At 44.5% G+C, this 16726-nt stretch overlaps 1 long non-coding RNA gene across 1 annotated transcript; it reads right to left on the reverse strand.

Moving 5' to 3' along the window:
• Nucleotides 1-5641: 5641 nt before the first annotated feature.
• LOC105945933 lies at nt 5642-7515 on the reverse strand. Its single transcript, XR_004220896.1, has 3 exons — nt 7151-7515; nt 6593-6703; nt 5642-5680 (listed from the first exon to the last, which is right to left on the reverse strand). It is a non-coding gene; the product is annotated as an uncharacterized LOC105945933 (long non-coding RNA).
• Between the last annotated feature and the right edge of the window lie 9211 nt (nt 7516-16726).

Below are 16726 nucleotides of genomic sequence, written 5' to 3' on the forward strand. Positions count from 1 at the left end.
ATTGCCGCACATCCACAGTGGTAACTGACGCAAGCGCGCTAATTTGCGCGCGCGACTTGACGCACGCCACAGCATAAAACTGGCGCCATTTTGCACATTTGCCCTGGGAGAGCACAGAAGTGCTAGAGATTTTTTGGTGAGAGAGTGGTTTGTTAAAAAAACAGTTACAGTGGAGGAAATAATTATTTGACCCCTCACTGATTTTGTAAGTTTGTCCAATGACAAAGAAATGAAAAGTCTCAGAACAGTATCATTTCAATGGTAGGTTTAACAGTGGCAGATAGCACATCAAAAGGAAAATGGAAAAAATAACTTGAAATAAAAGATAGCAACTGATTTGCATTTCATTGAGGGAAATAAGTTTTTGAACCCTCTAACAAAAAAAGACTTAATACTTAGTGGAAAAACCCTTGTTTGCAAGCACAGAGGCCAAACGTTTCTTGTAATTGATGAGCAAGTTTGCGCCCATTTTAGGAGGAATGTTGGTCCCACTCCTCTTTGCAGATCATCTCTAAATCCCTAAGGTTTCTGTCTCTGTGCAACTCTGAGCTTGAGCTCCCTCCATAGGTTTTCTATTGGATTAAGGTCCGGAGACTGACTAGGCCACTCCATGACCTTAATGTGCTTCTTCTTGAGCCACTCCTTTGTTGCCTTTGCTGTATGTTTTGGGTCATTGTCGTGCTGGAACACCCATCCACGACCCATTTTCAGTTTCCTGGCAGAGGGAAGGAGGTTGTCGTTCAGGATTTCACGATACATGGCTCCGTCCATTTTCCCGTTAATGCGAATAAGTTGTCCTGTGCCCTTAGCAGAAAAACACCCCCAAAGCAAAATGTTTCCACCCCCATGCTTGACGGTGGGGACGGTGTTTTGGGGGTCATAGGCAGCATTTTTCTTCCTCCAAACACAGCGAGTTGAGTTAATGCCAAAGAGCTCTATTTTGGTCTCATCAGACCACAGCACCTTCTCCCAGTCACTCACAGAATCATTCAGGTGTTCATTGGCAAACTTCAGGCCTGCACATGTGCCTTCTTGAGCAGGGGGACCTTGCGAGCCCTGCAGGATTTTAATCCATTGCGGTGTAATGTGTTTCCAATGGTTTTCTTGGTGACTGTGGTCCCTGCTAATTTGAGGTCAGTAACTAACTCCTCCCGTGTAGTTCTAGGATGCTTTTTCACCTTTCTCAGAATCATTGACACCCCACGAGGTGAGATCTTGCGTGGAGCCCCAGAGCGAGGTCGATTGATGGTCATTTTGTGCTCCTTCCATTTTCCAACAATCGCACCAACAGTTGTCACCTTCTCTCCCAGCTTCTTGCTAATGGTTTTGTAGCCCATTCCAGCCTTGTGCAGATCTACAATTTTGTCTCTGACATCCTTGGGCAGCTCTTTGGTCTTTCCCATGTTGGAGAGTTTGGAGTCTGCTTGATTGATGGATTCTGGGGACAGGTGCCTTTTATACAGGTGACTAGTTAAGACAGGTGCCTTAATGAGGTTGACTAATTGAGTAGAAGTGTCTAACCACTCTGTGGGAGCCAGAACTCTTAATGGTTGGTAGGGGTTCAAAAACTTATTTCTCTCAATGAAATGCAAATCAGTTGCTATCTTTTATTTAAAGTTATTTTTTCCATTTTCCTTTTGATGTGCTATCTGCCACATTGAAATGATACTGTTCTGAGACTTTTCATTTCTTTGTCATTGGGCAAACTTACAAAATCAGTGAGGGGTCAAATAATTATTTCCTCCACTGTATGTCAAGCAGAAAGGTTGCCAAGAGGAGGGAGCACCTTCAAAGACCTGCACAGCCAGCCAGCTCTGCCACTGACACAGAAGAGGTGCCCCTTTATCAAGGCAGCCCTGATTTTTCTGAGGGTACAGAGTACCAGCCCCAGGAGGCCAGTGAAGAGAGCGAGGAGCTTCCCCCCACCTCATCATCTGGGAAGAGGAAGAAACAGCAGGAGGGTAGGCTTCACCAGCTGAAGTTTTCACAATTTAAAAACGAGGCACTTGTGGAGGGACTGGTGCCTGTGTACCATCGCGTTCTTGGCAAATATGCCACTAAAACGCCCACAGCAAGAAAAAGCCAAGCATGGAAGGGCATTGCGGAGCGTGTTAACAATGTGGGCGTATGTCTCCACAATGTCCATCAATGTAAGAAGCGGTATCAGGACATAAAGAGGGGCCTGAAAAAAAAGCTGGCAGAGGAGTCCAGATACAGGTAAATATCTTACATTCATCTTTCTATTGAAACACTCGCTCATCTGCTTTTCTACTCAACTGGCTTTTCCTTTTGGCTTACTGTCTTTCCTTCCTTTTTGCCTTCTTTCCTACTTACTTTACTTGTATGTATGGCACGCCTATTATTATGTGTGTAACTTATGTCCTCAAAGCTGTGTAGTACAACATGAAATTAGGCCAGTAATAGGGGGGGCATTTAAGAATATTTAGCCAAATACTTAGGGGTCCGTTTGCTAAAGTGGCTTAAATTAAGTGGGAGATTTTACACACAGAATAAATGGCAAATATGTTATGGGCACTTTATTAAATTGCAATTATTCTGGCAACAAAACATTGGATTGGCAGTTATCCCACTCGCCAGAAAATACGCTACGTACTAATTAGCGCAAGTTTTACTATTCAGCAAAATGGGCTAAAGGCAAAATTGTTGGCAGAATATTTGCAAACATGTAACCCATATAGCATATTGATGTGTTACTGATAAATGTAAGAGTGTAGGGGAAACTACATGAAAGTATAGAATACCATATCAAGGGAGGAGAAATAATTAGACATTATAACCAGTTCAAAAGTAGAAAAATAAAAACTTTAATTACAAGAATAAACTTTCTTTAAAAAAAAAAAAAACTTAGGGCTTGCTGCCCTTGAGTTCCCTCATGTCCTGCTGCAGCTGGGCCACCTGGGCCTTCAGAGTTTCCAGGTCCTCCTGCATCGACCGAAGTGTGGGGTTAGTCCTCCCAGGTGTTGTTTGGGTCCCCACATCTTCGGTCTGGCGTGATGGACCCTCGTCGGCAGGAGGACCTGGTGCCCAGCGCTTGGCCTGGGGAGAGCATTTAGGATAAAAGGTCCTATACCTGTGTATATATATATATATAGGCTCGAATGACGGCACACACAGGATTTGCAAGAAGAGATCACTGGATCAAACAAAAAGTATTTGCATCAGAGGTTTATTGATTCCAACGTTTATTGATTCCAACGTGATCTCTTCTTGCAAATCCTGTGTGTGCCGTCATTCGAGCCTATATATTGTTTTTCCGCACAGGCACCCAGGTATCAACTTTTTTCTTATGGTGTGCAGCTTACTAGCAATTTTTATATATATATATATGTGTGTATATGTTTATTTTTAAAAAAAATTCCACAAAACATATTTAAAATTCCCTCTTTATTGTGAACTTTAGTGTGTATTTTTTTTAAAACATGCATATATACACACACACATATATATATATATAGAGAGAGAGAGAGAGACAGAGAGAATATACATTTCTTACATTTGTACTTTGCTAAATCTTTTTTAAAAAGTTATGTGTAAAACCAGATTAAAGTACAATGTTTACCTTCCTCAATTTCTGCAATCTCCTCAAAGTTCCTGCGCTTCAGGTCAGACCAAATGCGCTGGAGCGTGCGGAGGTCCATGTCCAGATTAAAGTCCCTGCGCAACCTGGCTATCAGGTCATGCAGGATCGCCCTCTTCCTTTCATGGACCCCTAAGGGCCCCAGCGGCAGGCTGTCATACCCTGAACGCAGGAACCACTCAATAATAAAGCGCCTCTCCTCTGCTAGCAGTTCTGACACCCCAGGCATGATGCTCTCAGCAGGCTTAATGACACAAAATGGCCGCAAGTCGCACATGTCACCTGATGAAAAAATCGGTACAAAATGGCCGCGTGACGCGAGATTACAAAGTTGCGACAAGTCGCAAAAATATACTGGGTATTGTATTTGTGCGTTTTGTCGTGACTTTGTAATAGTCACCGCTATAGTGGCGACTTAATATTTGCAACTATAGCGGTGACTATTACAAAGTTGCGACTAACAAATAATCAACTTTAACGTTAGCCACTGTTCATAGGGAGAGCCCTGGCAGCAACTTGAAGCATTTTTGTATGGTTTTGGTGTCAGAGCCAAAGGGGCACATTTACTAATCCAGGAATCCAAATCCGAATGGGAAAAGTTCTGATTGAAAACGAACATTTTGCTTCTTTTTTGGCGCTTTCGTATTGTTTCCAATTTTATTTTCGCCGGCGGCCAAAAATTACCAAAACTTATGATAACGTTAAGAATGCGCCAAAAAGTTTCCAAAAATATACCATAATGTTGCAAAGGCACCGAAAAAGGCACCAAAATACGATAAAGTTGCAACGGCAACTAAAAAATCGTAAAAGAATACAAAAACCACCAAAAAATTGTACAATTAACAATCATTACGAAAAATACGCATTTGGACGCATTCGGCCCGTTTGTGGATTACTGAATGTGCCCCTTAGTATTGTTACACTTGAAAGTAAATGGAATTGATTTAGGTAACAATGAGTAACAAAAAGTGACTGCGTTGTTATGGGCTTGCTTATTGGAGACAACACAATAAAACCATTTGTCTATTTTCCTTAGATCAGGAACTGGAGGAGGGCCTTCTAGAAGGGTGCATTTCACCCCGTATGAACAACTGCTGATGCCGTATATACACCGGGAGAGTGTGAGCGGTGTCTCCGGCACCTTTGATACAGACCGGAATGTTGGCCAAGGTAGGTGTAATGACCGTAATCCAAGTGTATTTACTGTTGCAGAGAAGCTTAAGATTAAAGTGATACTGACACAAAAAAAACAACTATTTAAAAAATCAATCTGCATAAAAAGTTACCTATAGGTCGTGTTGCTCACTTTTGCCTGATAGGTTTGTTTTTGGAAGTAATTGTTACTTGAAAGCCCAAAACCTGACTGTTTTGCCAACCTGACTGTCCCTTCTCAGCCTGTCAGTTATAGCTTCTAATGCTAACGGCCTCCTGCTGGGCAAATATGGCCGCCCCCTCATAGAGGAACATGGGGGATCAGATAGGGAATGTAAAAGCTTGGCCAAATCCTTTTATGGGCAAATTAGAAATAGCATGCAAACACAATGTTATGACAGATGTAACAATGGTTTCATTTCTGGTGTCAGTATCTCTTTAAGGTTAAACAATCTTTTTCTCCCACAGATTCATCTCCACCTGGGCCGAGCAGGCGCAGACCAACGGCATCTGCTCCCGTTCCAGGTATTATTCTTAACAAATTTCTTTTGATGTGTGTTTTGTGTTAGGCTTGTGCAGTGGCATAATAATTAATTGTGTCTGTGTATATTGCAACTGTTTCAATTCCAGGAGTGCAGTGTATTGCTAATAAGATAGGGGGTGTTATTTGCCAAGTGTGCCTTGCTAGCTTAGGTGCAGTCAGTTCATCTTGTACTTTTGGACAGTCAGTCTTTTCAAATTGATTTTACCTTTTTGCCTTATTTGGAATGAATCAATGTCCACAAATATTTTGGCTCAAATTAACTTGTTTATGTTTTCACAAAACTCATTTTGTCCATGAACATAATCCAAAATGAAAGATTTTTTATTTATTCTTTCTTTTCAAAGGTCGTTGCTCCTTGTCAGTGCTGGCCTCCCCACGCAGAGATCCTGAAATAGAAGGAGAAGTATTTAGTGGGGAGGCAAGTGAGTGAGGGTCCAACGTCGGTGGCAGCGACGTGGCCTTCTCCTCAGATGAGGAGCCGGCTAACATTCCAGAGCAACAACAGCAGCAGATCCCAACCCAGGCTCCAACCCAGCACCAGAAAAATGCCTTCCATGAAGCTCTTAATAGGCATCACAAGGCACATATGCACAAACTACATGTACAACATATCGACTCGTGTGTGGCAACTAATGCCTACAATGCAGGTCAGGCAAGGCAAGCCACACACGAGTCGGCTATGCTTGCTCTACACCAGGAGATGTTGGCAATACATCGGGCCAGACATGAAGCCCAAACCCAGCATGAGGCTAGAATGGAGAGCCTTATGCAGGCCAGACATGAAGCCCAAACCCAGCATGAGGTTAGAATGGAGAGCCTTATGCAGGCCAGACATGAAGCCCAAACCCAGCATGAGGTTAGAATGGAGAGCCTTATGCAGGCCAGACATGAAGCCCAAACCCAACATGAGGCTGCCATGTTGAGCCTGCAGGAGGAGGTGGTAGACCTGAAAAAAAAAAACTGGCTCTGTTGGCTAAAGAAAAACAACAAATTGCTGCACCAAAGCCAACAGAGCCCACAAGCTCTACCAGCGCAGCTCCCCCTCCTGCAGGTTCAACAAGGCAGCTTCGCAAGCGAAAATAAATTTACACACACACTTGTGGAATGTAGCTTTTATTTGGCCTTTTTTTTATTGGTTTTGTTTGTTGTGTTTTTTTTTTTTTCTTACTTTCTTACTTTTATTAAAGCTGCTTCAAAAAAATATATTTGGGAAGCATTCCCAAAAAATAAATATATTTATTTTGGGACAACTTGTTTGGTATGTGTTGTGTGCGGGATTAAAGATTTTAGGTACTTACAGGCAAAGTAATTAGTAACAATTTGTCCCCGGACTTGACTCCCTCGGGCATCCGCACGTTGGACAGGATCCGGTGGATGGACGGGGTCCTCAAGGTCATCGGCCACCTCAGCTGTAAAGTTGTGAGGAACATGGGTCAAAAACAAATCATTACAGTAATGATGCTTCATCAGGGCCGCTGCTGGCCAAATGGGTGCCCTAAGCTGAAATTAACTTTTGTGCCCCCTCCCACAAATATTACGGAAGTAAAATATTAAAAAAAACAACTACTATAGAGGCCACACACACAGTGCCCCCAATTGCCTCCATAGACAATGCCCCCATAGTAAGTGGCCACAGTAACCCCCATAGATTGATTTAACTATCCAGGAAATTGGGATGCGCTCTAAAAACCAGTGTTGGGGGGTATGTTATAATATATACAATTATTTATTTTTGGGAGCTGGGATGGTGTCCCCCTAGTAGTTTGTGGCATATGCAGTACTCTGCTTATAGGGAGCAGCGGCCCTGTGCTTCATTGTTATTTGGATATGACAACTAAACTTGTAAAATTGCAAACCTGGTAGGCCGTGCCGGTTCGCCAAATTGTGCAGTACAGCACACGCACCGATTATATTTGCCACTTTGGTGGGGCTGTACAGCAGGCTGCCTCCTGATCTATCAAGGCAGCGGAACCGGCTCTTGAGGACACCAAACGTCCGCTCTATCACAGACCACGTTCTGACATGTGCTTGATTGAAGTCACACTCCGCCTGTGAGCGCGGCCTGTGAACTGGTGTTATTAGCCACCGACCGCACGGGTAGCCAGCATCTCCTGAAAGAAATTAAGATGGAATAAGATGGTGCAAGCAAATAAGCTGTTTCCAGTCTCCCTGTGTCAAAACAGGGCCCTTTTGCAACAGATGTGACAGTGTGAGACTGATAGGTGACACTACAAGCAGCTGCTTTGACTCTCCCAGTGGCAAAAAAGGGCACTTTACACATTGCATTCCAAGCTTATGGCAGGCAGGGACTGGTTTTACAGTAGGACACACAAAGCAAATGTTGACAAGTTGTGCAAGTGACACAAATACTTACCTAACAGCCACCCGTGAGGCATTTGTCCTGTCTCAAATGCTTGGTAAAGCCTGGACTGTCTAAGTATGTAGGCATCGTGCGAGGAGCCGGGGAATCCAGACACGATGCTCAAGATGTTCATTTTTCCATCACAGACCACTTGGACATTTAGCGAGTGGTATTCCTTGCGGTTCCTAAATACATGCTCCATGTCTTGGGGGGGGGTTTAGCGCAACATGGGTGCAATCTATTGCACCCAAAACATTGGGGATGCCACCTACCCGATAGAAATCCCTCTTCACGGTGCCCCACTCGTTCCGATTTTGGGGGAACGAGATAAAAGTCCTGGACACCGAGCGGATGGCGTCCAGGACCTGGCCAAGGCACCGTGAAAAGGTGGGCTGTGACACCCCCCCATAAACCCCCCCCACCCTCTGAAAACTGCCAGAGGCAAAAAAGTGCAGGGAGCAAAGCAGTTTTACAATCCCTGGGACAGCCCTGCTTCGGCGAGTCCGTGGTTCAAGGACAGGCTCAAGCAGCTCATATAAGGTATAAATTGCTGCCTTATTGAGCCTGTACCTCCTCACCACTTCATCCTCGCCCAAGCCTTCCAAGGTGGCCCTGTGTCTAAAGCGGCGTGGCCGCATAATACGTGGCTGGGGTTGGGGTTGTTCTTGTGGCACCACCACCGCTGCCTCCTCCTCCTCCTCCAAATCCCACAAAAACCCACCAACATATGCCCCTTCATAGTCCATTTTTGCAAATTGAAAATGTGCTCTGACAAACACCTCCCCCAATCAGGTGCTTAAATAGGTACATTTTGGGGTGCTAATTAGCGCAATAACACTTTAGGTACTTTTTTTAAATCATTATTTGGAAAGCATTTAAAAATCGCGGACAAAAAATCGCCAAAATATACATAGTAATGTATTTTACGCGACTAAATATTCACCGCTATAGTACTGTATATTATCCGACTAAATATTCACCGCTATAGTACTGTATATTATCCGACTAAATATTCACCGCTATAGTACTGTATATTATCCGACTAAATACTCACCGCTATAGTACTGTATATTATCCGACTAAATACTCACCGCTATAGTACTGTATATTATCCGACTAAATACTCACCGCTATAGTACTGTATATTATCCGACTAAATATTCACCGCTATAGTACTGTATATTATCCGACTAAATACTCACCGCTATAGTACTGTATATTATGGCGACTAAATATTCACCGCTATAGTACTGTATATTATCCAACTAAATATTCACTGCTATAGTACTGTATATTATCCGACTAAATACTCACCGCTATAGTACTGTATATTATCCGACTAAATACTCACCGCTATAGTACTGTATATTATCCGACTAAATACTCACCGCTATAGTACTGTATATTATCCGACTAAATACTCACCGCTATAGTACTGTATATTATCCGACTAAATACTCACCGCTATAGTACTGTATATTATCCGACTAAATACTCACCGCTATAGTACTGTATATTATCCGACTAAATATTCACCGCTATAGTACTGTATATTATCCGACTAAATACTCACCGCTATAGTACTGTATATTATCCGACTAAATACTCACCGCTATAGTACTGTATATTATCCGACTAAATATTCACCGCTATAGTACTGTATATTATCCGACTAAATACTCACCGCTATAGTACTGTATATTATCCGACTAAATACTCACCGCTATAGTACTGTATATTATCCGACTAAATACTCACCGCTATAGTACTGTATATTATCCGACTAAATATTCACCGCTATAGTACTGTATATTATCCGACTAAATATTCACCGCTATAGTACTGTATATTATGGCGACTAAATATTCACCGCTATAGTACTGTATATTATCCAACTAAATACTCACCGCTATAGTACTGTATATTATCCGACTAAATATTCACCGCTATAGTACTGTATATTATCCGACTAAATACTCACCGCTATAGTACTGTATATTATCCGACTAAATACTCACCGCTATAGTACTGTATATTATCCGACTAAATATTCACCGCTATAGTACTGTATATTATCCAACTAAATACTCACCGCTATAGTACTGTATATTATGGCGACTAAATATTCACCGCTATAGTACTGTATATTATCCAACTAAATACTCACCGCTATAGTACTGTATATTATCCGACTAAATACTCACCGCTATAGTACTGTATATTATCCGACTAAATATTCACCGCTATAGTACTGTATATTATCCGACTAAATACTCACCGCTATAGTACTGTATATTATCCGACTAAATACTCACCGCTATAGTACTGTATATTATCCGACTAAATATTCACCGCTATAGTACTGTATATTATGGCGACTAAATATTCACCGCTATAGTACTGTATATTATCCAACTAAATACTCACCGCTATAGTACTGTATATTATGGCGACTAAATACTCACCGCTATAGTACTGTATATTATCCGACTAAATATTCACCGCTATAGTACTGTATATTATGGCGACTAAATATTCACCGCTATAGTACTGTATATTATCCGACTAAATACTCACCGCTATAGTACTGTATATTATCCAACTAAATACTCACCGCTATAGTACTGTATATTATCCAACTAAATACTCACCGCTATAGTACTGTATATTATCCGACTAAATATTCACCGCTATAGTACTGTATATTATCCGACTAAATATTCACCGCTATAGTACTGTATATTATGGCGACTAAATATTCACCGCTATAGTACTGTATATTATCCGACTAAATACTCACTGCTATAGTACTGTATATTATCCAACTAAATACTCACCGCTATAGTACTGTATATTATCCAACTAAATACTCACCGCTATAGTACTGTATATTATCCGACTAAATATTCACCGCTATAGTACTGTATATTATCCAACTAAATACTCACCGCTATAGTACTGTATATTATCCAACTAAATATTCACCGCTATAGTACTGTATATTATGGCGACTAAATATTCACCGCTATAGTACTGTATATTATCCGACTAAATATTCACCGCTATAGTACTGTATATTATCCGACTAAATATTCACCGCTATAGTACTGTATATTATCCGACTAAATACTCACCGCTATAGTACTGTATATTATCTGACTAAATACTCACCGCTATAGTACTGTATATTATCCGACTAAATACTCACCGCTATAGTACTGTATATTATCCGACTAAATACTCACCGCTATAGTACTGTATATTATCCGACTAAATATTCACCGCTATAGTACTGTATATTATCCAACTAAATACTCACCGCTATAGTACTGTATATTATCCGACTAAATACTCACCGCTATAGTACTGTATATTATCCGACTAAATACTCACCGCTATAGTACTGTATATTATCCGACTAAATATTCACCGCTATAGTACTGTATATTATCCGACTAAATACTCACCGCTATAGTACTGTATATTATCCGACTAAATACTCACCGCTATAGTACTGTATATTATGGCGACTAAATATTCACCGCTATAGTACTGTATATTATCCGACTAAATATTCACCGCTATAGTACTGTATATTATCCGACTAAATATTCACCGCTATAGTACTGTATATTATCCGACTAAATACTCACCGCTATAGTACTGTATATTATCCGACTAAATACTCACCGCTATAGTACTGTATATTATCCGACTAAATACTCACCGCTATAGTACTGTATATTATCCGACTAAATACTCACCGCTATAGTACTGTATATTATCCGACTAAATATTCACCGCTATAGTACTGTATATTATCCGACTAAATACTCACCGCTATAGTACTGTATATTATCCGACTAAATACTCACCGCTATAGTACTGTATATTATCCGACTAAATACTCACCGCTATAGTACTGTATATTATCCGACTAAATACTCACCGCTATAGTACTGTATATTATCCGACTAAATACTCACCGCTATAGTACTGTATATTATGGCGACTAAATACTCACCGCTATAGTACTGTATATTATCCGACTAAATATTCACCGCTATAGTACTGTATATTATCCGACTAAATACTCACCGCTATAGTACTGTATATTATGGCGACTAAATACTCACCGCTATAGTACTGTATATTATCCGACTAAATACTCACCGCTATAGTACTGTATATTATCTGACTAAATATTCACCGCTATAGTACTGTATATTATCCGACTAAATACTCACCGCTATAGTACTGTATATTATCCGACTAAATACTCACCGCTATAGTACTGTATATTATCCGACTAAATACTCACCGCTATAGTACTGTATATTATCCGACTAAATACTCACCGCTATAGTACTGTATATTAGTAGGGAAATTCCATACATGCCAAGACTTTAGTGAAATTGAGTAAAAAGACACAGACTGAATAAATAACACTGTAAGTCCATATTTTATTGTCAAAAACTCATTTACTGTACTTTTCTATAATTTTTCGCCTGCCTGTAGTAGGAGTTAATTTTCGCATAGCCGAATGTGATATTTAGCGCGCAAAAGTTATAGTGAATCATGCGATCGTATTCTTTTCAGCGCGAGAAATACCGCATGCGAAAATGGCGACTTATCGCATGCGGTAAGTCTGTAGTGAATCGCGCGCTAATTGTCGCGTCTTTTTTACCGCAAAAAAACGTGCGATAATTTTTATCGCCCTTTAGTGAATCAGGCCCTACATCTCTTCCCTTGTGTCTCCGTACGTTCCTGGCCGACTCCTCTGCTCCTCACTACATCTCTTCCCTTGTGTCTCCGTACGTTCCTGGCCAACTCCTCTGCTCCTCACTACATCCCTTCCCTTGTGTCTCCGTACGTTCCTGGCCGACTCCTCTGCTCCTCACTCCATCCCTTCCCTTGTGTCTCCGTACGTTCCTGGCCGACTCCTCTGCTCCTCACTACATCCCTTCCCTTGTGTCTCCGTACGTTCCTGGCCGACTCCTTCCTTCCTCACTACATCTCCTCCCTTGTGTCTCCGTACGTTCCTGGCCGACTCCTCTGCTCCTTACTACATCTCTTCCCTTGTGTCTCCGTACGTTCCTGGCCGAGTCCTTTGCCCCTCACAACATCTCTTCCCTTGTGTCTCTGTACGTTCCTGCCCGACTCCTCTGCTCCTCACTTCATCCCTTCCATTGTGTCTCCGTACGTTCCTGGCCGACGCCTTCGTTCCTCACTACATCCCTTCCCTTGTGTCTCCGTACGTTCCTGGCCGACTCCTCTGCTCCTCACTCCATCCCTTCCCTTGTGTCTCCGTATGTTCCTGGTCAACTTCTCTGCTCCTCACTACATCCCTTCCCTTGTGTCTCCGTACGTTCCTGGTCGACTCCTCTGCTCCTCACTACATCCCTTCCCTTGTGTCTCCGTACGTTCCTGGCCGACTCCTCTGCTCCTCACTCCATCTCTTCCCTTGTGTCTCCGTACGTTCCTGGCCGACTTCTCTGCTCCTCACTACATCCCTTCCTTTGTGTCTCCGTACGTTCCTGGCCGACTCCTCTGCTCCTCACTTAATTTCTTCCCTTGTGTCTCCGTACGTTCCTGGCCGACTGCTCTGCTCCTCACTTCATCTCTTCCCTTGTGTCTCCGAATGTTCCTGGCCGACTCCTCTGCTCCTCACTACATCTCTTCCCTTGTGTCTCCGTACGTTCCTGGCCGACTCCTTCGTTCCTCACTACATCTCTTCCCTTGTGTCTCCGAATGTTCCAGGCCGACTCCTTCCTTCCTCACTACATCTCTTCCCTTGTGTCTCCGTATGTTCCCGGCCGACTCCTTTGCCCCTCACAACATCTCTTCCCTTGTGTCTCTGTACGTTCCCGGCCGACTCCTTTGCCCCTCACAACATCTCTTCCCTTGTGTCTCTGTACGTTCCCGGCCGACTCCTCTGCTCCTCACTACATCTCTTCCCTTGTGTCTCCGTACGTTCCCGGCCGACTCCTTTGCCCCTCACAACATCTCTTCCCTTGTGTCTCTGTACGTTCCTGCCCGACTCCTCTGCTCCTCACTTCATCCCTTCCATTGTGTCTCCGTACGTTCCTGGCCGACGCCTTCGTTCCTCACTACATCCCTTCCCTTGTGTCTCCGTACGTTCCTGGCCGACTCCTCTGCTCCTCACTCTATCCCTTCCCTTGTGTCTCCGTACGTTCCTGGTCGACTCCTCTGCTCCTCACTACATCCCTTCCCTTGTGTCTCCGTACGTTCCTGGCCGACTCCTCTGCTCCTCACTCCATCTCTTCCCTTGTGTCTCCGTATGTTCCTGGCCGACTCCTCTGCTCCTCACTCCATCTCTTCCCTTGTGTCTCCGTACGTTCCTGGCCGACTCCTCTGCTCCTCACTACATCCCTTCCCTTGTGTCTCCATACATTCCTGGTCGACTCCTCTGCTCCTCACTTCATCCCTTCCCTTGTGTCTCCGTACGTTGTTGGCCGATTCCTTCGTTCCTCACTACATCTCTTCCCTTGTGTCTCCGTACATTCCTGTCCGACTCCTCTGCTCCTCACTTAATTTCTTCCCTTGTGTCTCCATACGTTCCTGGCCGACTGCTCTGCTCCTCACTTCATCTCTTCCCTTGTGTCTCCGAATGTTCCAGGCCGACTCCTCTGCTCCTCACTACATCTCTTCCCTTGTGTCTCCGTACGTTCCTGGCCGACTCCTTCGTTCCTCACTACATCTCTTCCCTTGTGTCTCCGAATGTTCCAGGCCAACTCCTCTGCTCCTCACTACATCTCTTCCCTTGTATCTCCGAATTTTCCAGGCCGACTCCTCTGCTCCTCACTACATCCCTTCCCTTGTGTCTCCATATGTTCCTGGCCGACTCCTTCGTTCCTCACTACATTTCTTCCCTTGTGTCTCTGTACATTCCTGGCTGACTCCTCTGCTCCTCACTTCATCTCTTCCCTTGTGTCTCCGTACGTTCCTGGCCGACTTCCCTGCTCCTCACTACATCTCTTCCCTTGTGTCTCCATATGTTCCTGGGTGACTCCTTCCTTCCTCACTACATCTCTTCCCTAGTGTCTCCGTACGTTCCTGGCTGACTTCCCTGCTCCTCACTACATCTCTTCCCTTGTGTCTCCTTATGTTTCTGGCTGACTCCTTCGTTCCTCACTACATCTCTTCTCTTGTGTCTCCGTACATTCCTGGAAACTACTCTGCTCCTCACTATATCTCTTCCCTTGTGTCTCTGTATGTTCCTGGCTGACTCCTCTTCTCCTCACTACATCTCTTGCCTTGTGTCTCCATACGTTCCTGGTAGACTCCTCAGTCCATCCCTTCCCTTGTGTCTCCATACGTTCCTGGCTGACTCCTCTGCCCCTCACTACATCTCTTCCCTTGTGTCTCCGTACGTTCCTGGCCGACTCCTTCGTTCCTCATTACATCTCTTCCATTGTGTCTCTGTACGTTCCTGGCTGACTACTCTGCTCCTCACTACATCTCTTCCCTTGTGTCTCCGTACGCTCCTAGCTGACTCCTCTGCTCCTCAGTCCATCCCTTACCTTGTGTCTCCGCACGTTCCTGGCCGACTCCTTTGTTCCTCACTACATCTCTTCCCTTGTGTCTTCGTATGTTCCTGGCCCTCTCCTCTACTCCTCACTACATCACTACATCTCTTCCCTTGTGTCTCCGTACGTTCCTGGCCGACTCCTCTGCCCCTCACTCCATCTCTTCCCTTTGTCTCAGTATGTTCGTGGCCGACTCCTCTGTTCCTCACTACATCTCTTCCCTTGTGTCTCCGTACGTTCCTGGCTGACTCCTATGCTCCTCACTACATCTCTTCCCTTGTGTCTCCTTACGTTCCTAGCCGACTCCTTCGTTCCTCAATACATATCTTCCCTTGTGTCTCCGTACGTTCCTTGCCAACTCCTCTGCTCCTCACTACATCTCTTCCCTTGTGCCTCCGTACGTTCCTGGTTGACTCCTTCGTTCCTCACTACATCCCTTCCCTTGTGTCTCCGTACGTTCCTGGCTGACTCCTCTGCTCCTCACTTCATCCCTTCCCTTGTGTCTCCGTACGTTCCTGGCCGACTCCTCTGCTCCTCACTTCATCTCTTCCCTTGTGTCTCCGTACGTTCCTGCCCGACTCCTCTGCTCATCACTACATCTCTTCCCTTGGGTCTCTGTACGTTCCTGGCCGACTCCTCTGCTCCTCACTTAATTTCTTCCCTTGTGTCTCCATACGTTCCTGGCCGACTGCTCTGCTCCTCACTTCACTCCTTCGTTCCTCACTACATCTCTTCCCTTGTGTCTCTGAATGTTCCAGGCCAACTCCTCTGCTCCTCACTACATCCCTTCCCTTGTGTCTCCGAATGTTCCAGACCGACTCCTCTGCTCCTCACTACGTCTGTGACGTCCCTGAGCACGGGACCAGACTATGGGCACATAAGCAGCACAGGGGCAGGTAACGGTACAACACAGCTTTAATAACAAGCAATCCCTTAGGCACAAACAAGGTGTAACTGCCCAACAGGGGCACAACTGTAGGGGGTATTTGTGGCCCAGTCCCTTATATTAGTCACTTGCAGCTCCCAGGCAGCCCAGTAACAGCTCCCCTCACAGTGAGGCTCCCAGTTGCACTTCTGTAGGTGGGGGGTATAACTGGCAGATTAACTTAACTGCTGGAGTGTAACTCAGGTGCTGGAGTGTGACTCAGGGGTCAGTGCTGGGGAAATCCAATCCAAAATGAGGGGACGCCGCAGCTTATCCCACTCTGCTTTGCAGTCACCAGTTCCCACTGCAGCCTTTCCAGCAGCTTCTTTCTCAACAGCCACTTCCTCTTCCCCCTGACCTCTCTGAGCCAACTGCTTCCTGTCCCTGGGACCTCCCGGCCCCTCCCTCCTGAGCCAGCAGCTTCCTGTCCCTGGGACCTCCCGGCCCCTCCCTCCTGAGCCAGCAGCTTCCACAGCTATTAGGAGTCTTTTCACATCTCTCCCCCCCCAGAGGGCGGCCGTCCGGTCTCCCCCCAGACGGGGGGAAGACCGTAGCATGCCCTTGTCCTGTACAGTCTTCACCGTCCCTTCTTGAG

This window comes from Xenopus tropicalis, chromosome 1 (genome assembly GCF_000004195.4).
Source record: "Xenopus tropicalis strain Nigerian chromosome 1, UCB_Xtro_10.0, whole genome shotgun sequence".
In the NCBI taxonomy this organism is placed as follows: Eukaryota; Metazoa; Chordata; class Amphibia; order Anura; family Pipidae; genus Xenopus; species Xenopus tropicalis.